Source organism: Pezoporus flaviventris, unplaced genomic scaffold (genome assembly GCF_033815535.1).
Source record: "Pezoporus flaviventris isolate CSIRO_AGI_PZ_B2104156 unplaced genomic scaffold, CSIRO_AGI_Pfla_v1 ptg000001l, whole genome shotgun sequence".
NCBI lineage: Eukaryota > Metazoa > Chordata > Aves > Psittaciformes > Psittacidae > Pezoporus > Pezoporus flaviventris.
The window spans coordinates 8653373-8675304 of NW_026892549.1; the positions used below are offsets into that span (position 1 = coordinate 8653373).

At 38.3% G+C, this 21932-nt stretch overlaps 1 protein-coding gene across 1 annotated transcript in view; it reads right to left on the reverse strand.

The window, feature by feature from the left end:
• Positions 1-21932, reverse strand: part of DPP10 (dipeptidyl peptidase like 10) — a 563373-nt gene that overhangs the window by 414688 nt on the left and 126753 nt on the right. The window lies entirely within an intron of this gene.

Consider the following 21932-nt stretch of genomic DNA (forward strand, 5'->3'; position numbering starts at 1 on the left):
GGCCTTAAAAACAAACAAGAAAAGCTCAACAGACATGCATAGAAAGCAATATTCTTTAAATGTTCCCTTAGCCTTCATGGTAAATCAGTGAGATTCATGCTGCTATGACTTGTGCAATTTGACTGGCACAATAAAATGATTTTGCAAGTGAAAATAGCTTTCTGTTTTAAAAAATGGAAAGTTGCCTCATCAAAATGAGGAGAAAGAACTGAAGGTCAGAACAACGAGTCATCTTCCTAAGGCAGAGTCACATCAAAGAGACCTTGAAAGAGTCAAGTAGTTACTTAAGGGCATTTGAAAGCGGGGAAAAAAAAAAAAAAAAAAAAAAAAAAATCACATAAATGAAAATTGTCTGAAAATAAGCACCAATTGTCTGTCTGGTTTTGGAGCTATTGTACCTTCTGCGGTGTATCACTAAGGTGGGCGATTACAGCAAATTATAGTAAAAGACAATCTTCAAGGGAAGTTTTGAGAGAGACATTGATTGGTTAGTAAGTGTACAAAAGATGAGGAAAATGAATAGCAATAAAAAGAGGGAATGCATTAAAAAAAGAATAAAATAAAGTCAGACAAAGAAGCTCCTAAAGTTTCTTCTTTTGTTTAACATTAATCCTAAGAAGTGAATGAAACTTCCAAGCCCAGGAGCACATTTTTTGTTTCCTGGTTGCAAGTAAAAACCTAATCTTTCCCTCTCCTCTGATTTGGTCTCCACAAACAGTAGCGCTGAAAAAAAACTCCCAGACAAATCAACGGAAAGAGTCCCAGACACGGCAAGGAAAGTCCTTGTGAATCCATCAAGTAGGTTGTCTCTTTTTCAAACCTGTGTCTGTAACCAGCAAAGCCATGGAAACATGGAATTATTATCTGTGTTCAGAGCGCAGAGGGACCAATGGCTAGTTGAAAGATTATCAAGTCACAGTATCTGTATGGTGCAATACATTTGGATGCAATGTGAGATAGCTCAGCCTTAGGCAGAGTTCCTACACAGCCTTTCAGCTTCCTTTACATATTATAAACAGCAATACAAAATAAGGTTTGCAGATGGTCCATCTTAGAGTCATGGCTGCCACCCTAAGAGAAAAAAATCATTTATTTTAGAGTGCCAGTGTATGTGGCCAACAGCAGCTCTGTAACCCTTGTTACTGTTTCTTTTCTGCAAAGGACAGCTACCAAAATATTTCTTGAAAAGGAACTGAAAAACTTTTAGGTTTTGTAGGAAAAGTTAAGATGTGTGTTTTCTTCACTGTAAGCATTCTCCTGCACTTATACTCCTTTAGGGGACTTCCTTTTCATTTTTACTGTCTTCGTCTCTTCTCAAATCCCTCTTTGCATCATAACATACCACACTTTGATTTACTAATGCATAGCTTTGTCATGGTCTCTGTGTCACAGGATCCCCACTAAAATTCAACAGCAGATTGATTTTAAGCAACCTAATATGAACATAACTGGATTCTGGCTCATATACAGTACATGCAAGATTCATTAGAGCAAGGAGAGTACGGCCAGAAGAGAAGGACATAATCCCTTAAAACAGACTGAACTTGGAAACAGAAGCTTTATTTTCAGACTCTCCTTAAAATCTAAACTATATTTCTTGCAATTTATATTTTACCTGTTATCTAAAAATTAACCTCAGTAATCTAATCACATTTGCTTTTCATTTTTACTTATGTATTTAATTTGCAAATTTTTCAGAGTAGCAATTGTGTTTTAAAAAAAAGATGTATATGACTTAGAATAATGAGGAGAGCAATGCCTGGAAAAGCTTCAACAGAATCTGATGTTAAGAATATGTTTAATCATGAAATGAACTATGAAATAACACAGAGAAGATGTCAGGTTTTGCATAATTAGCTAGAAAACAAGCAACTAGTTTGTGATGCACATGACAGGATGTATGACTATATGCACAATGTATTAGAACCCTACTGTGTCACAAATACACTGTGATATAGTTAAAATCAAATTTGGCAAGGATATGAAAGATAACAAAAAGGGATTCTATAGGTACATGGCAAATAAAAGACAGACTAGGGACAACATGGGCCTTCTCCGGAAGCTATCAGGAGAACTGCCTACACAGGATTTGGAGAAGGCTGAGGTTCTCAATGACTTCGTTGTCTCAGTCTTCACTGGCAAATGCTCCAAAACAAACACCCAAGTCTTGCAAGGCAGACTGTGAGAATGAAGACCTTAGGCCCACTGTAGGAGAGGATCAGATCTGAGACCATCTTAAGAACTTGAATGTACACAAGTTCAAGGGACCTGATGAAATCCATCTGTGGGTCCTGAAGGAGATGGTGAATGAAGCTGCTAAGCCGCTGGCCATCATATTTGAAAAATCATAGCAGTCCGGTGAAGTTCCTGACGACTGGAAAAAGGGAAATGTAACCCCCATTTTCAAGAAGGGGAAAATGGATGACTCAGGGAATTTCACACCAGTCAGTCTCACCTCTGTGCCTGGCAAAATCTTAGAGCAGATTCTCCTGGAAGGCATGCTAAGGCACATGAAAAACAACAAGGTGCTTGGTGACAGCCAGCATGGCTTCACTAAGGGGAAATCCTGCCTGACCAATTTGGTGGCCTTTTACGATAGGGCTACAGAACTGATGGACAGGGGTAGAGCAGTTGATGTCATCTTCCTGGACTTGTCCAAAGCATTTGACACTGTCCCACACAACACATCCTTGTCTCTAAATTGGAGAGACATCAATTTGATGGATGGACCACTCAGTGGATAAAAAACTGTCTGGATGGCCGCACACAAAGAGTTGTGGTCAATGGCTCAATGTCCAGCTGGAAACCAGTAACAAGTGGTGTCCTCAGGGATCGGTGTTGGGACCGGCCTTCTTCAGCATCTTTATCGGTGACATGAACAGTGGGATTGAGTGCGCCCTCAGCAAGTTTGCCGATGACACCAAGCTGTGTGGTTCGGTTGATATGCTGGAGGGAAGGAATGCCATCCAGAGGGACCTTGACATGCTTGTGAGGTGGGCTGATGCCAGCCTCATGAAGTTTAACCATGCCAAGTGCAAGGTCCTACACCTGGGTCGGAGCAATCCCAGGCACAGCTACAGGTTGGGCAGAGAAGAGATTCAGAGCAGCCCTGCGGAGAAGGACTTGGGGGTGTTGGTTAATAAGAAACTTAACATGAGCCGGCTTCAGTGTGTGCTCGCAGCCCAGAAAGCCAACCGTATCCTGGGCTGCATCAAAAGGAGAGTGACCAGCAAGTTAAAGGAGGTGATCCTGCCCCTCTACTCTGCTCTTGTCAGACCTCACTTGGAGTGTTGTGTGCAGTTAGAATCATAGAATAGTTCGGGTTGGAAAGGACCTTAAGATCACCTTAACCCCCCTGCCATGGGCAGGGACACCTCACGCTAAATCATATCACCCAAGGCTCTGTCCAACCTGGCCTTAAACACTGCCAGGGATGGAGCATTCACAAACTCCCTGGGCAACCCATTCCAGTGCCTCACCACCTGAACAGAAAAGAATTTCCTCTTTATATCCAATCTAAACTTCCCCTGTTTAAGTTTTAACCTGTTACCCTTGTCCTATCACTACAGTCTCTAATGAAGAGTCCCTCCCTGGCATTCTTATAGGCCCCCTTCAGATACTGGAAGGCTGCTATGAGGTCTCCATGCAGCCTTCTCTTCTCCAGGCTGAACAGCCTCAACTTTCTCAGCCTATCTTCATGCAGGAGGTGCTCCAGTCCCCTGATCATCCTTGTGGCCCTCCTCTGGACTTGTTCCAACAGTTCCATGTCCTTTTCATGTCGAGGACACCAGAACTGCACACAATACTCCAGGTGAGATCTCACAAGAGCAGAGTAGAGGGGCAGGATCACCTCCTTCAGCCTGCTGGTCACGCTCCTTTTGATGCAGCCCAGGATACAGTTGGCTTTCTGGGCTGTGAGTGCACACTGAAGCCGGCTCATGTTCATTTTCTCATCAACCAACACCCCCAAGTCCTTCTCCACAGGGCTGCTCTGAATCTTTTCTCTGCCCAACCTGTAGCTGTGCCTGGGATTGCTCTGACCCAGGTGTAGGACCTTGCACTTGGCATGGTTAAACTTCATGAGGTTGGCATCAGCCCACCTCACAAGCACGTCAAGGTCCCTCTGGATGGCATTCCTTCCCTCCAGCGTATCAACCAAACCACACAGCTTGGTGTCATCGGCAAACTTGGTGGGGGCGCACTCAATCCCACTGTCCATGTCAGCAACAAAGATGTTGAACAAGACCGGTCCCAACACCGATCCCTGAGGGACAGCACTCATTACTGGTCTCCAGCCGGACATTGAGCCATTGACCACAACTCTCTGTGTGTGGCCAGCCAGCCAGTTTTTTATCCACCAAGTGGTCCATCCATCAAATTGATGTCTCTCCAATTTAGAGACAAGGTCCTCAGCATAAAAAGGACATGGAACTGTTGGAACAAGTCCAGAGGAGGGCCACGAGGATGATCAGGGGACTGGAGCACCTCCTGTATGAAGACAGGCTGAGAAAGTTGGGGCTATCCAGCCTGGAGAAGAGAAAGCTGAGTGGAGACCTCATAGCAGCCTTCCAGTATCTGAAGGGGCCTATAAGAATGACAGTGAGGGACCTCATTAGGGACTGTACTTATAGGACAAGGGTAACAGGTTCAAACTTAAACAGGGGAAGTTTAGATTGGATATAAGGACAAAGATCTTTACTGTTAGGTTGGTGAGGTAGTGGAATGGGTTGCCCAGGGAAGTTGTGAATGCTCCACCCGTGTCAGTGTTCAAGGCCAGGTTAGACAGAGCCTTGAGGTGCCTCTGCCCCTGGCAAGGGGGTTGGAACTAGGTTATCTTAAGGCCCTTTCCAACCCTAACTATTCTATGATTCTATGGTTCTATATCAAACCTGTATTCAGAGAGAAGTCTAAGTAAATTTTGACTAAATTAATGATACGTATTATGGTACAGCCTAAAAGTACACCTGTTTGAGAATCACTTTATGCCCTCTCATAGAAGTAAATACTGTACTCAAGGGCTTCCAGGGTAAGAGAGAAATGAAACAAAGCACAAAGGGAAGAAAAAATCCAGGGGGTGAGAGTTTTCTAAAGTCACTCAGCCATGGATGTGAATGGGAGATGTTTCTCTGTATTATGAGTACTTTTATTGCTGCTAATTAAAACTATCCGCTATTCCAAAGCAAGATGAAGTTCAGAAATACATTCCCAAATTGTGAAATATCTTGGCTTACTTTCAAAAGAATATACTAGTTATTACTCTATATTTTCTTATGACCTAAAAACTTTAAGTGATGAAAGCACTAACAGTGCCTTCTTGACTTAGAATTTTGATTGAGTCGGCTCCACTGATACACATTTATTTGTACACTGCAAATAATTTGTACTCATAACCGATCTCTACCTTTCAAAACCAGTTTCACCTTAGCCATAACTGGTTCTCCTTTTCAAACTATTTCAGAGTCATAGCAAATTCTATGATTTTCCTCACATTCAAAGTTAAGTTCACAAGATATCATGACTTTTGTAGAGCAAACAAGCTAGAGTAAAATGAACAAACTAGGACAAAATATACCAAAAGCACCCTTGACACATGCCAGAAAACAAGTGTAAAGGCATGAAAATAAAATAATTCACTCTCGTGATGAATCTTCAAACAAAAACAATGTGAAATCGAATCACTGTTCTTAGAATTTTAACACATAGACTTCGTTCACCTGCAGATGCAGCATTAATAACATTGTAACATTATTTCTGTATCCTTTCAAAATGAGATGTCTGGTGTTATCTCCCATTCATTATATCTTTTGCTATTATTATGGCATTAAGATGACAAGTGTCCTATCTCCAGATCACAATGAGAACTGGTGAAAATTATTTCCTTTTCCACTTTGATATCACCTTTGTCATAGCACAGATTAATTCTGTGTCATCTGGGAACATATACAGATATGCTATTTTAAGAAATATTTTACCTATGCAACAGTACTTTGACTTTCAGTATTCTATCTTTCCTTCAAACCTCCTCTCTTTATAACATTCCTTCATAAGGCTTCTTCCCTTTTAGATAGTAATTAATGAATATAAAACCTGACTAACAGCCCTGTAAAGCAATGAAAAGCCTGAGAATTGGTGTCAAAATGAGGGTGGAGTGTATTCTGCATGTCTGCCCAGTCTACACATTCCCTACGGGATAATAAAGCAGTTAAAAAGAGCAGTGGAATGGCTACTCAATCAAATTACAACATGTAGAAAAGGTCAAAGCAGTAGAGCACAATGATATAATTCACAGATAATACAAGACATTAAAATTTGATATGACAGTCTTTGAGAAAAAAAAGGATTATGACAAGGACAGAAAATTGCAGGACATTAATCCATTCCCATGACAACATTTGTATCCAAACTGGAAATGTGCAACTACAGCCTTTAAAAGCCTTTGCTAAGACTGGTTACCTGGCTTAATTTTGAACACTATATATTGAATTCCTGTCAACAGGTTCTGCTTATATTTAATGAAAGTAGGCAAGGGGATGAAGTTGAAGGATACAAGTTATATTTCTAAGGATATACATAACTTCATCATATCCATGAATAACACATACTCCAGTAACTCAGATAAGAGCACCAAACATACGAAATAGAAAATAATCTAATATAACAACTGTTTAAATATAAAATCACAAAATCATAGGAAAATTTAGACTGGGAGGAGACGGGGCACACGACCTCTAGAAGTCATCTAGTCCAACCTCCTGTTCAAAGTTAGATGCAGTTGCTAAGGGCCTGAATGAAATATGCATAGGTAGTACCAGGACTTCACATTTTCAGGCAAATGTTAGACTATGGTCTTAGGATCCCTGTTATGTTCTCTCTGGCCCTATGGATCTCTCACAGCTATTTTTCAGATGGTAAGTCAACCTCAAAAGCTGCCTTAGCTGATTAAAAATGCTGGTCAGAGTCTGTTTCCTGTTTAGCATAGTAACAGAAGCTGGAACTTGATCGATATGACTGAAGCAATCACATTACACATTATTAAGATACTGATAAAATGCTTTGTAACAAAACACTCTCTGAAATAACTAAGTCAGTTTTTACCTCAAAGCAGCTATACATTCCCAAATGGTCCCATCAATAAAAAATAAACATAAAAATAAAAAAAATAAAAAATAAAAAAGCAACAATAGTTTTCTTATGTATTTTCCCACATCCTCCTAAGAAAGTACATGATGTTGGTTAAAATCTCACCATTACAAGACAATGTCCTGAAAGACATTGATTTTGCAGTATACTAAAATAGATAGAAGAAATATTTATTGAGCTACCAAGACTGCCCAAGCAGTCTTATTCCAGGCCTCAAGAGATTTGAAAACTCTGCCCACTCAGACTCAGCTTGTAAGGTATTGACACATGAATTCTTCTCACAGTGCTGAAGCACCTCTGAAATGGATGTGCAGAGACCACATGCCTTTGTATGCTTGTTATTAAAGGTGCCTAATAAAGTTATAAACGTTTTTACTGGCTAACTCTCATAGTAAGACCTACATTGTTCATGCAGGCAACTGTTTTCTTTTGCTGTTATTTGTAAGGAACACAATCAAAGCTTCTTTCATCCCTGCCATTATTCTTTACATTTTGAAACCAGCACTCTACTGGAATGAAAAAGACCTGTCACAATACACAGTCTTTTCCTCCTGACAAATTGGAGCTTCAGTGCAAAATACATAAGACTATTGAAGTCAAAAGAGTTACACCATGGATAAACCACCCTGGTGATATTTTGCAATTTAAAGTCATTAGAACAGGAGCTTTACCTTGTCTCTGTGACATACAGTGCAATGTTCTTTTGAGAATTAAATTATGTTTGTTGCAAAATGTTTCAGATGGGACTCTTCACTGTCTTTTCCCATTCCATTTTAAATGTTTGATACGTATGTCTTCAGGAAATGACCTTTCTATTTGCAGCGTCTTCGATTCAAAGATATTACCGTCTTCTTCACTTAGGAAATACTGAAAACATATAGTTTATTAGTAGGAAACCTGTGAGCTAAGATGTGTCATATTTCCTAGCTAATATGCTAGGCATAAGCAGTATATAGCATTTGGTATCTTTTACCACTAAAAGAAGAGAGGATGATCTTGCACAATAGAAGAGAAACACACTTCCAGCATTAACGAAGCCAAAGCTCCTCAGAAGCATGTGGTAGCATCATAATTTCTTTTCTACCACTAGTACTGATGTGTGCACTGCTGCAGAGAAGGATAAAAAGAATAGAAAGGCTGGGATTAAGTGTAAATATACAAAAAGATGAGGACAAGTAATTAGACATGCATTGTATTTAACATTATATCACATACAGAATAACTGTACACCATTCTGTGCAAATCACTGATTATGATCAATTTAAGTCTTGAGAATCCACACTAAAAGTTCGTAACACTAAATTTATGTCTACAAGATGAAATGCTGATAGAAAGAAAGGATATACTGTGATTTTCTTTTGTTATTTTGTAAGAGACAATAATACAGAGAATAGTTAAGTCTTAGGCAGCCATATGACAATAAAACTACTCTATAATCTTTTTTTCAGTTTTACTAATCTTGGCACATATAAAGACAGAGTATAATTTAGGGTGTCTGATACAAAGCAACATACAAAGTATTTCATGCTTTACAAAAGCTCCTGAAGATTCATATTACCTCACATTCTAACATGCTTTAAATAGATCAGTTCCTTGCCACTGAGCTCCACCTACTTCTGGGACAAAACATATGAATTGCATGAGGCCTTATTGATATCATAACTCAGGCTTAGACCCACTGGCTCAGTGCTGTCATATCACAAATAAACTGGGTCTTCTGGTAACTAATAGACTCATGGTATTGACTGAGCATTAGCAGCCACAGTTGAATATTGGGAAACAGCATGGGCAGCCTCAAGCTACAAGACCTTCTGACTTCTCGATTCCTTGCATAGAAGATTCTTTACGTTGAAGCCAATTAAGTGTGATGGAGACTACAGATTTCAAAGCTAGACCAGCAGGAAACGTGGCCTATGGTCACACCGCCTGTGGTCAGAGTCCTTCTATTCAATGGATTGCATAGGTAACCAACATCCAAATACACAAGAGAAATACAGACTGCATTCAAGGACTAAGCCCCAGGTCTTATAACAGATGCATCTCACACTGGATATGAGATTAGAAAAGAGATGAGATCAAATCAACATGTGGAAAGCCATGGAGAGATGCTTGATCATAACAAACACCAAGAATGAAGATTTCTGCCTGTGCAAAAAGAGAGCAAAAGCAAAGGCTAAGGTTGAGTAGAGACTGAAGGGACAGTATCATGTACCTGAACTGAACAACTCAGACAACACATACCCTGTATGTTGTTTGGCAACTTCCTCCTCAACTTGTCCATTAGGACTATTAGACTATGAAGACACTGGAAAGTCAACTGAGATACTGAGATAGCAGCTTCTTGAGATATTGGAGATTTACAGACACAACAGCAGCACAGCACCATCAAAATCAGTATTAGGAACTGTCCCCAAAAGGAACAAGTTTCATAACTGAGACTAATTTAGAGTGAAATAGTCTACCTTTCCGAAGGGAACAAAAAAAAAAACACAAACAAAAAAACGAGATGACCTCTTATGTCACCCAGAAGATCTAAGGGGTTTTTGTTGTTAATTTTCAATTATGAGTAATTATGAATAATTTCAGTAATGAGACCCTAAGCCTATCCCAGCTCTCTGGTGGGACATCACTACACTTGCTATTATTATTAATACAGCTATTCTTAAAATAGTGCCCAAACATCAGTCAGGTGACCTCATTCTGCCAAACAAAAGTAATAATTAATAGAGGAAACTGCTAATAGTCTATAATTATCAGATGAAATGATACTGTGTTGCACATTTTTCCCTTGAAAATTTATGGCTGTCATTCTAGAGAAGAGCATTCACACAATGCCAGGTGTAGGAATGTCTACTTATATATTATTCCATTCACACCTAAACCTCCAGTTTTTCGGACTGTGGCCCAGTGAATCATAGAATAGTTAGGGTTAGAAAGGACCCCAAGATCATCAAGTTCCAACCCCCCTGCCATGGGCAGGGACACCTCACACTAAACCATATCTCCTAAGGCCTCATCCAACCTGGTCTTGAACACTGTCAGGGATGGAGCATTCACAACCTCCCTGGGCAACCTATGAAGTCGTAGAAAGACTCAATACTAGATCAGGTAGTCCTAAAAATAGATGACAGAATTTTCCTTTTATTATTTATTGAGTTTTATCATCACCCAGTTCCCTACATTTAATATATTTTGCCATGAAGTTCCTCAGATGTGAAACTTGCAGCCTGTCACGCTACCCGTCCTGCACAGCCCTTTCCCATTTGGCTGCACAACGACTCCTTCTAGCTTACCCTGACACATACAGCCCTCTACAAGAAGACATTTAATTATGACATGCAAAATAATTATTGACAATAGAACTGAAGGGAGGAAAACAATCCTATATTTAGCTTACTTTGCCTGATTAACATGTTAATAGAAATGTATCATAATTGATTAATTAAGCAAATGAGGAAAATTCAATTGTACGTTCTATAAACATTAGAAATCACAATTTTATTTTCTGTACCACTTGTGCCTTCAATTTGGAAAAGCTGAGCAATCAAAAACTCCTTGCCATCAGCTTTAATTGCTCCCATATCCAGTGTGTAAAAGTGCTTACGCTGTAATTCTTCAGATACACATTTTAAAAGTGTCGGTTTTCTCATTTTTTAAAGTAGTTAACTTTAGACCTCACATAATCATCTTAAGCCATTATCAACACTGCATTGTTCTTTTTTAACACTTAAACATTCTTTTATAGCATATATCTATGTAATTGCTGAAGAGATCTGCTTTTTGATAACTAAAACTTTGTTTCTTTAACTAAATTTTAGTTTCTTTAACTTGTATCATTCAAATGTTTGTTGGAGGTATAAATTCTGTGAAAACAACAAATTCTGTCTAAAAGGACTGGATACATTACTTAACACATAAAAATAGTTGGTGAAAGAAAAGTAAACTTGTCAGTATTTTCCCCAGTTTATGACCTTCTGTACAAAACACAGATCTGTTGCAGGAGGTTAAACGGTAACCATAAAAATAAGTTTTTATAGAAATATCAGCAATTTTAAACTAATTTGAAATCATGAAATGCTCTTCTTGATGTATCAATGATTTTTACTATGATGGTGGTATGATAACCAGAGTTATTGAAAAAAGTAATTTCCCAGTTATTGTATTGAAAGTCAGTAATTACTTTTTCAATAAAGAGAGAACTATGGGGATGGCAAAAGAAAAATAAATTAGTTTTATACCCCACACTCAATTAAACTATCATAGCAAAAAGGCAGTGAATTAAGGTAATTTGAGGGAAAGAATGGGATTTTACCTAACAAAGTGTTTAAACTTTTTGAAAACCCACTGAAATCAAATAAGAGCAATATAACTATGCTAACACCTCCTTAGACCCTATGTAAAAATAGAGTTATAAAATATATCTATTTGTATAATTTAGCATGTGATTCTGGCACTAAGTATACAGTGGTGCTCATCAGAGACAGTCTTCTATCTTGGTGTACCACAAATTTCCATAATTAAAAAAAAAACAAACATTTTAAGAACTAGCCATAAAGCTGAAATACTTTTTTAAGAGGACCAAACTTTAATCATTGTATATTTTGCACGTACAAGAGCACAGTTTCCAAGACATTCTTTTTCTAAAACGCAAATTCAGAATGAGGAGTCTATTTATGAAATTCCTTTTTACATACTTTAAAGCAATCCAAGTTTTTTATGCCCATATCTTTTTAATGCATTTTCTTACATCTTTAGGAGAATTAATTATATTTTAATTAAGTGTTTTTCTATTACATTAAACATACATCGAAGGTTGCTCATGGAAAATATTTGCCCATTTTACCCCAATAATCTCTAAAAAACAAGGCAAGTAAGAATTTTAAACTTCAGGCATAGAATCAGTCTATGAATCGCATCGCTACAACAATAAAAAAATTTAGGCAATTTAAGCTCTGGAAATTGGGAGTGCTTCTTAGGTTTACATCTTGCATGCCAACTCTGAATCAAGAGATCTATCTGAATGCTGTTTCCCTTTTACCAACTACATGCCACAGTTTCCACAGGGGAAAAGCAAACAAAACTACAGAACAAACAGAACATTAAATACACAAAGCAGAACATAATGACTGCAGGTGCCCAGTGGGGTCTAGCAGTTCAGGAAGTCCTCTGTAATGTAGTCCAAACACCCTTAGTCACCTTTGGACCCCTTCTATTCTTTTTAGAATGACAGATACAAGTAGGGAGATGTTCCTTTTGTTTTTGTTATCTAAGTTGAACAAGTGCTTACCCCTCTTTGGATTATAGAAAGGCTACTGTGAGTCTACACTCTTAACTTGGAGATCTCAGGTAAGTGTCTGCAGTAAGGGGAAATAAAAACAAAACTTAAGTGTCTTAAAAATGAGAAAAAATTTAATTTTGATTCATTTGGTGTGACTCACTTCATTCCACATCAATTCCCATAAAGCTTTTACTTATGACTCTCATAATTTCTATGCTAAGGAGATTTATTTAGTTTTGTTTTCCAAATTTTTTTGTTTCTTTAAAGATCACAGTGTGAAAAACAGCTAAAGAAAATAGAATAATATAAGGCACATTTTTGTAATAACATTAACTTCGCCAACACCTACCAAACATAACAACATTGAAAGAGGAGTGATAAATCCTGAGTTTTGAACAAAGTGACCAAAACTATAGCAAGATGACTGGTCACATATGAACTGTGATCTTCCTAAATCTAAAACATCAGTCTCTTATGATTTAGAGAACATTGTCCTAACTTAATAACTAAGGCAAAAAGGAAACTATGTTCTAGCTATGTTTAGCTACTAATATGCAGGACAGCTACAAAAAATATAGCAATATTTAATAGCTTTAGGCTTTTAGTATCAGAATTTTTTCATGTAGCATCTTTAAAGTACTCCAGCATCTATGGTCCATAGCTTGCATGCACCCGTTTCATTTTATTGCTCAGCTCCTTCACCAGACATAGTGCAGCACTGAAACAAGTTGCCACATTATCTCCTCAGGAGCTTTACATAGCACAGTATTTCACATATTAGCACACCATGGCTAGGCATGATATTTAATGTAAGCAAATATAATTTTTTAGTGAAACTGACCTAAGAATTGTCTTCAGATCTCCAGGTCACGTAGGAAAAATTAATTCTAACTTTCAGAATTGTTGGGTTACTGTAATCTAAGCAACTAAACTAACCTTCAATCTTCCTAGTGGAAAAGCAAGACAGCAAAACTCTTCACGTTAAAATTTTGTAATTTATCATGTGCACTGTTTCAGAAGTTAATCTGAAGTATTCAAAAGGTAAATTTAAAGCTGATCTTTATTTTCACTAGATGAATAAGAATGAAAACAGAATATTTCCATTATAGTTTAGTCTCATTTTTGCATTACTTATGAGTAGTTTTATTTTAGCCTCAAAATAGCTACCTCTTAAAGCATGAAGTTAGAAAAATTAACATGTCTCTCAGGGAAGATTCATATGATTTTATCCGGTATCTTCAATGAACTAATCTTCCATTACATAATATTTTTCCTCAACAGTCTGGACATTAGTTCTCCATCACACAAATTTGCTGTTGATCATAAAAACAAGATTTCTTTTTTTTTTTTCTCCTAAGAATTTAGAGATCAGAATCAGATTAAAACCTTTTGCATTTTTTTCAAAGTAAGTCCCACTTATTTGCTTGGCATATAAGATTATTAAAAGGATCCATGATTCTAATCACAATTGCTTAATATAGTCAGACATCTGAGCCACTGACACCATTCTTTCATAAATCCTTTCAAATATTTTTTTCCCTTTGTTAAGCCTTCTGTGCTTATACTTCCTCTGGAAGTTCATACTGGACTACTCAGATACTGGCACTGTATCCCTATCAATAACTAGCCATGCTTTTCCAGACAACAAGGTCTACCAGGTTTTGATCGCTATTTTCATGGATATTAAATGCAGGAGATTTTTAATTCTGTTTTTTTAGAAATAAAACATAACCCAAGTAGGTTTAATACAGACATGCATACCAGTGACTTATCTCAGTACCTCATTTTTAATAATGTCTATAATTACTGCATACCTATATGACACATGCTGAAGGCAAAGTCTTAATGCAAAACAGACTTCACAGTCTTGGGAAATACAGGAGTTGCTATGATCAGAATCACACATTACACAGTATAGCATATGTGTATACGTAGTATACACAGGAGGCAGGAAGACATTTTAGGCAAGATGACTATATTCAGAAACAAAAATGACAATGCAAGAGATGCTTACTTCCAAATAATATCCAACAGCTCTGAAAAATCAAAGCCTGCTAGTGAAGCACCAACAATATTTGAAATTCTGAAAAGCAAAATACTGCCATGTATTGTACTCCTACCTGTTTCAAAAGAAATATTACTGTTAGTACCAGAAATATTACCTCCTTATTTCTTTGATTACTATGCTTATAGCTCACTCAAGCAGTTAAACGAAGCTCTCTTGATTTACTGCGAATGTCACTGAAGGGAACATTTTACCTACTAGATATTAAAAATCCAGTATGGAAACTTCTCAGAAATTCAACATAAACTCGTCTTACTGAGAAGAAAATTTAGTAACATTTCTGAAATATTACACTGCACAGCAAAATCTCTGTTCATTTGATATCAGTAAGCCAGTTAACTATCCTAAGGCCTAACACAATGAAGCTAGGTTTTAAAATGTTGAATTTCATTCACCACCATAAAAACTACTTCATCCATGAAAACCATGAAACATATTTTAAGTTGTAAATCAGTCTGTTTATATTTTTCTAACTGCCTTTTTTTTTATAATTATGAGTAACGCAGTTATGCTTGTGCTGAATTACTCTGGCAGAAAAGGAATGTTAAGAGACCTCTGCTACTACTACTACTATAAGGGCTAAAAGTTCACTCATTTCCCACAATATGACTAAACACACTGCTATTATAACTAAAGAATCCTGTGGTACCAAGAACAATAACAGATCCCTCTTTGGCATGGTTTGAGGTGGTGCAGACTGGGCTATTTCATTCAAAATCTGATCATGACTGCAAACATTTCACCTGGCCCTACTGCAGGCAATCTTTCTCCAGCTTCTTCTCTTTGTACATGCAAAGAGACTGAAAAGTGGACCGACAGAAAGTAATTCAATATCTCCAGTGAAGGTAAACATCCATATTACCAAAGAAGATGGAATTGTCTTAAGTAGTTAATAGCTAGTTGTTTGCTGGTACTCTACCAATGCAACTTTCATTCATAGGCTAACTCTTCTTGACAATTTTACTGAAAATGTAGGCAACTCAGATAAAAGACACCTGAGAGCTCAGAGCAAGCCACCCTGGGGATCTACTAGCCTTGATACCTAAATCTTACTGAAGTAGTTAATAAATAATTTATACTTAGATCCCAAAATACTCCAACTACTGAATAATTTATTTTATGAGCTTTAAATAGATCATGAGACCAATAAAAAAGTAGTGGTTAAATAATATTTCCTACATGTAACACTGAAAAGACAACAATCAAAAGAAGACATTCACTATTAATGTTGCTGTAACATTTTGCCAAAGCAAGCGAGATTTTTTTTTTTTTTACCTTTGTTAGATAAAATTAAACCAAGTTTAAATTTTTTAATTTATGTCACATGCTCATATACACACTGGGGTATATGACATCACACAGAGCATAAAATAATGCTACTTCACTTACTGAATCAGCTCCTAAATTTTAAATCTTGTCTTCTGATACAGAATGAAGCTACAAATAGCTACCTCTATCAAGTCAATTGTTAACACGGGGACAGGCCATACTCAGAGGATTCCTGCACATGTATCTGAAAGCAATGACGGAGATCTGAGGAGTAAAACACCAAGCTATAGTCAAACATAGAATCACAGAATAGTTAGGGTTCGAAAGGACCTTAAGATCACCTAGTTCTAACCCCCCTGCCATGGATAGGGACACCTCCCAATAAACCATGCCACCCAAGGCTCTGTCTAACCTGGCCCTGAACACTGCCGCGGATGAAGCTTTCACAACTTCCCTGGGTAACCCATTCCAGTGCCTCACCACCTGAACAGGAAAGAATTTCCTCTTTATATCCAATCTAAACTTCCCCTGTTTAAGTTTTAACCTGTTACCCTTGTCCTATCACTACAGTCCCTAATGAAGAGTCCCTCCCTGGCATTCTTATAGGCCCCCTTCAGATACTGGAAGGTTGCTATGAGGTCTCCAACGCAGCCTTCTCTTCTCCAGGCTGAACAGCCTCAACTTTCTCAGCCTATCTTCATACGGGAGGTGCTCCAGGCCCTTCACCATCCTCGTGGCCCTCCTCTGGACTTGTTCCAACAGTTCCATGTCCTTTTTATGTTGAGGACACCAGAACTGTACACAATACTCCAAGTGAGGTCTCACAAGAGCAGAGTAGAGGGGCAGGATCACCTCCTTCGACCTGCTGGTCACGCTCCTTTTGATGCAGCCCAGGATACGGTTGGCTTTCTGGGCTGTGAGTGAAAACTGAAGCCGGCTCATGTTCAGTTTTTCATTGACCAACACCCCAAAGTCCTTCTCCACAGGGCTGCTCTGAATCTCTTCTCTGCCCAACCTGTAGCTGTGCCTGGGATTGCTCTGACCCAGGTGTAGGACCTTGCACTTGGCATGGTTAAACTCCATAAGGTTGGTATCAGCCCACCTCACAAGTGTGTCAAGGTCCCTCTGGATGGCATTCCTTCCCTCCAGGGTATCAACTGAACCACACAGCTTGGTGTCATCAGCAAACCTGCTGAGGGCCCACTCAATCCCACTGTCCATGTCACTGACAAAGATGTTGAACAAGACCGGTCCAAATACCGATCCTTGAGGGACACCACTCGTTACTAGTCTCCAGCTGGACACTGAGCTTTCCTAACCTGCTCCATAGCTTCCTGTACAACATCCCTGTATTCTTTCCAGGGGATGTTGTACAAGCCTGTCCTTGCTTCCACCTTTTATAAGCTTCTTTTTTCCCCTCGAAGTTGCCTCAGCAACTCCTCATCCATGCAAGGAAGTCTCCTGGCCCTCCTGCTGCACTTCCTTCTAGTTGGGATGCAACACTCCTGAGCTTGTAGCGGGTGATCCTTGAATATCAACCAACAGCCTTGGGCCCCCCTGCCCTCTAGGGCTGTATCCCATGGAACCTTACTAAGCAGGTTCCTGAAGAGGCCAAAGTCTGCTCTCTTGAAGTTCAGGGCAGTGAGCTTGCTACACGCTCTTCTCACTGTCCTGAGGATCTCGAACTCGACCATCTCATTATCGCTAACATGCTGATTGATATTTTGAAGTTAATACACCTAAGTACAACAGAGACTGAAAACTAAGATTTACTGGGGGGAATTTGCAGAGTCCCCACACAATCCTAGAGAGAACTATTAGACCTGAATAGTCCAACTAGAGGATTTTTTAATTCAACATATATTTCTATACCACTGCCGATTACCACAAAGACAAGCATTTTCCACTAAATTCAACAACACTAGTAAAGTCTTATTCATGGAGTCTACTTTTCTAGATGACATCATGTGAATAAAGTAACTAAGAGAGTAATCATTGTAATTTAAGGAGCAGAGGGGAACAATAACTTTACACCAAAACTGGATTGCAGTTACTGTGGTGCAACTCCATGAAACTGAGGACAATCATTTTAGATATTTGCCATTCTACTGCAGCAGAATCTAGTTACATTTATTACAAGAGGTGACACAAGAAGAGTTTGCAGGCACTGGGGCTTTGTGCGTTACTAAGTTCAAAATCAAAATGTACATGCACTACCCACAACGTAATTTCAAATTGAATTTACCATACAGTGGCAGGTATCTATAATTTAAAACAATTTAAGGTACACTTACCATTCATTCTTCTTCAAGAACTAGACTGCTAGCCTCCACTGAGTTAGCTTGTCGCTGTGAACATATGCGACTCATCAAGATCAAGGACATAGGAAACAATAAGAATGCAGGTAATTGCTTGAAATTCTCTTTCTTATCCTGGAAGTAAGCAACTCTAGAATGTTTATTCTATTTATATAATACTATTTCTATTATGATGTATATATTATATATATATTTATGAATATGTATCATAGGATCGTAGAATGGTTAGGTTTGGAAAGGACCTTGAGATCATATAGTTCCAACACCAGTGCCATAGGCAGGGACACCTCACACTAGTCCATGGTGCCCAACGCTCTGTCCAGCCTGGCCTTGAACACTGCCAGGGATGGAGCATTTACCACTTCTTTGGGCAACCTGTTTCAGTGCCTCACCACCCTCATAGTAAAGAACTTCATCTTTTTATCTAACCTGAACTATAATGATTTAAGTTTAAAACAGACATCCACTTAACTTCAGGCTTTTGATTAAGGTACCCAAGTTAGGAGATTCTTTACATGAGATACAGAGACACAGACCTCAAAGACAATTCAGAAGTCCATCTCACTCATCCTCTTGTAGCACCTATTACCTAAGTTGCCTCATGAAGAGTATACTGTCCTGAGAGTTACAGGATTCCTAAATGCATGTTGCTGATGAAGTAATGGACGTTGACTAATCTGGAGCCAGAATAACTTTGTTGCTTCTTGGGCTCATATACTAGACACATCCTTTTCACTGCTAATGAAGAAACATTGACTGCTGTATAATTAATTTTTTATTGCCTAATATGAAGATGAATTACTGAATTGGGGACAAAAGTCAGCTGTTTAAAAAAAAAAAAAGACCAATCCCAAATAATTCAAAGTGAATTAAATACATAATCTTGACACCAGATATGCATATGCAGACATACAAGAGTGAACATGGTAGTACGATTCTCAGTTACAAAACTATATTGAGGATTTTGCAGTATATCCTACTGTGCAGCATTCACACAGACATAGTGGCATACCACAGAGTATATTGAGCCATTCAACATGATAGAAATAAAGCTGCAAGTGAACTGTTTGTGTTTGGGAGATTATCTCCCTTCCTCTAAGTAGGAAAAAAAAAAAAAAGGAAAAAAAAAGACCTGTTTTTTTTCAATGGAAAAATTCACAGCAGTAAGGTTGAAAAGGCTACAGCAGCACTTAAGACCATCTTAAAATCTGAAAACAATGTTTAAGTGACACAGGTATTTAAGAACATGGGGGGATATGAAAGCCAAAACCCACCAGTTAGATATTTCAAGCACTATAGTGACAGTTACGTGGAAATACAAATCTTTAAGTTAAATGAATTATCATTTGCAATTTGTTTTCACTACAAAAACGCTTAATAAGGCAATTTAACTCAGAGAAAATAATTTCAAATAGCATTCAATAAAAAAAACCTCCATAAAATGCAGACCTTCCCTCCTCACATAAAGCAGCAAATCAAGAACAGCCTTAGTAAACAGGAAAAATGCATCTCTCCTTCAGTTATTCAGCAAGGCCTGTTTTGCAGGGCCAATTTTAGGACAAGAATTCAAGTGTGCAGGTGTTAGCGATTATTGCAAACACTATTTTGTTCTGGAAAATACCTGATTTATACACACACACCAGCACGACCACCACCCCCAATCAAGTTAGTGTTACAATTTGCATTACAAGTGTTAGAACATCTGTTATTCCACTAGGGAAAAACCCGAACCCTCACAAACAAGGGTTCACAACATACCGCCTTTTAGAATCAATAATTACCATATTTTAGTGAAAAAAAAATAGTGATGAGAGAATTTCACTGTTCTGTCCTAAAACATACTGAAAGATTGACTGATTCCTGTTCCCCTCCCCTTTTTGTCTTAAAATAATTCCATTTAAAAAATGTTCTATTTGCACCCAATGGTAATGGTCACTACATACAAAAACTCTGGAATTTACCTTATTTCTAAGGTGTAGCACGTTAGTTATCAGTAGTGACTACTCCAATGCCAGATCTCACATTTCCTTAACATAGTTCTAACTGCACTGAGGTGTTTGGGTAATTACACAGGGAGTCAACTGTTCTTATCTGAGGCTATTTGATATACACAATCTTTATTTACTGTAGGATTATCTCTGTTGGTATACAAGCATGTTCTTAGACGGCCATATAGTATCTATCATCGATCTATCATCAGTCCCAAGCACCCGATTGATAATGTCAAGCACAGCAACCTAAGTGGTGATACTTTGTGCTCTTGGTTCTTGAAAAGCCAGTTGTCTCTTTCCCCTAAAGTACCATCTCAAATCACTGATGCACTCTGTGGCAAAAGTTGGGATATTCAGGGGACTTTTAAACCTGGTCATTCCAGTACTGACCTATACTTCACCTTGAGACAGCTTTTTGAGATAATAACTGGATATCATAAACTCTGCACAACACATTTTATAGACTTCTGGCAGGTGTGTGATTCAGTATATTGAACAACTTAAGGCATCTGAACAGGTGTCCTCGAAAGGATAGCACTATAGACAGAAGAGCTCTAAAATGGGCTGGAGATCTGTGCGCTGATAGCATGGTGGACAACTTCTCGTCTCGTGTCCTGTTATAATTTACACACACAAAGAGAAAGGTTCATTATCAGCCAATTAAGACACAAAGTAAGCCCTTGCCATAAATATTAAGCATTCTATAACTCCACATCAGTAATAACTAGTCTTCAAATGTAGATTATGAAAACATCACTATGACTACATTACTACATGATAAAGGTTTCTGTCGACAAACGTAAAACACTGGATTTCTGATCATCCATACTGCTTAATTCTTAGCTTACTCCCTAATTCAGTTTTTACAGGTCCAGTTCTCTCTTTCCAATACAAATCTGCTCCAAAGAAGGATAGCCGTAACCAGTATGGAAATGATCAGGCCATACCATTCAGCTTTAACAACCAATCCCTAGTCCTCTTCCATTTAGGAGCAAAAATGCAGCAAAAGAGAGCAGAGGAAACTTGTTAAAGGGAGTGGATCCTTATTCAGAAACTGCCAGTATTATGTTTGAATCCCATCACTCTCTGTTCTGGGTAACATGATACTGAAAACATGACACCAAACCAGCCCCAAGCTACAGCTCTACATATAATTTTATTCCACAAGCCTGAAACTGGGCTGTTCGGGAGCAATGAACAACTGATACATTCTTGTTTCTGCCTGCCTGCTAAGGTTAAGATAGGCAGTGAGGATATTGATTGGCTTTATGGAGTAATGGCAGCTAATACTGGCTCTTGTTCAGTTTTGGTGACTCAGGTTCAGAAATATCCTGCTCAATACAATCTCACTAAGGAATAACACTTCAGCATCCCACTGTGTTGTTGCTACAAGGCTTGGTGAAAAAATGATATTAAGAATGATGTGTAGTCTAATCTCTCAAAAACCTCTTACAAAATTCCATTTGAGATTCAATTTATAACCATCAGTGTACCTCATTTAACTATAACAATGACATTGTTATGGGTTGTGTCAGATTAGTTTTAGAGCTAAAACTCCAGTCTCTTAAGTGTGTAATTTAAATCTGCTCATCATAAGTACCTAAATATATTTAAAATCTACTTAATGGATTTTATAGTATTAGACTAATTTATGCTGACTTTGAAGCACTAATTATATAGATACAGGCAACATAATGCTCACCCTGGGACCAAGGAAAGCAGTAGCCCAGGATACCAGCAGGTCGAAGGAGGTGATCCTGCCCCTCTACTCTGCTCTTGTGGAACCTCACTTGGAGTATTGCGTGCAGTTCTGGTGTCCTCAACATAAAAAGGACATGGACCTGTTGGAACAAGTCCAGAGGAGGACCATG